The following is a 1,239-nucleotide window of genomic DNA, read 5'->3' as shown; positions in this document are numbered from 1 at the left end:
GTGAGTGGTTGGTGGATGCTCTGGCCCTCAGCCCCACCCACAAATTACCGCTCTTAAAACCTCTCGCGACGTCTCACAAAATCTGAATCCCCGTCCCTCGATTCGATGAGTCATTCACGAGTATCGAGTGTCTTGTCAATGCCGACTAGATGTTCAGATGATTTGGATTCAAACTCGCCTTGCGGTGGTTGGTGGGTGCGCTAGTGGAATTTGGTCCTTTTTCTCTATCAAACATATATTATTATATGATAATAGATGTTTGACAGGCAAAAAAAGTATATATAATTATATATATATATATATATATATATGTATCTTTTTTGTGAATGTTACTTTCTTATGACAGCTCTAATCTTCGGCACTTCTATGACTTCATAATTGTGTTGCAAGTGCTGTAAAACTATAACTAAAACTTAACTTAACGGACACCATGCATACCACTCAAGCGGTACAGAAGACACAATGTAAGCCTACGGAGAAACAAAATACAATAAATGTATAATTTTATCGTCGGTCAGCTGTTCAGATGTAATAAGCCTGAGACTTTGAATAAAAAGTATTGAAGTGTTTTAATGTGTGGTATCGGTTTCATGCACTCAAGTATATATATCACTCATATTATATTGTCGAAAATTAAACTCTATATATCTGTCCCCGTGATTTATGGGGGAAAAAAAAAAATTATGAAAAAAAAAATGTATACAAACTGAGTCCCAAAAATGTGAAATGATTCTGTTAATTTTAACAAAGAATAAAGGAAAATAATCTGAAATTATGCAAAAAATGATCAAATTTTGCTTAATTATACGGGGTGCATAAAACCAGATATCCTCGGGCGTAGGAAATTGTGGTGTATGAGTGGAACTACATGAATATCAGGGAGAGCTGCAGTGTACCCTGTTACTCGAACTGCAGACAGCAATGTTATTCCCCTGTCCACTCGGTTTGGACAGTGCACTAACCAACTGTTCACTGTGTCTGTACGTGGATCTTGACGAAAAATATTATAATACAGAAAACAGTCGCCTGTAAAGTGGGTTTTTAAAGCCTTTTTAAAAAACACTTTGAGGTTATTAAGAACGTCGAAGTGTTCAACTGGAAACCCATTTTCAATAGTTCTGTGTGAAGTAAGGAGTCGGTGGGAGTGGAGAGTGGAGCGTGGGGAGTGGAGAGTGGGGAGTGGATAGTGGAGAGTAGGGAGTAGGGAGTGGAGAGTAGGGAGTAAGGAATGGGGAAGGG

Source organism: Aplysia californica, unplaced genomic scaffold (genome assembly GCF_000002075.1).
Source record: "Aplysia californica isolate F4 #8 unplaced genomic scaffold, AplCal3.0 scaffold00157, whole genome shotgun sequence".
NCBI lineage: Eukaryota > Metazoa > Mollusca > Gastropoda > Aplysiida > Aplysiidae > Aplysia > Aplysia californica.
Note: the sequence above shows the minus strand (reverse complement) of the source record.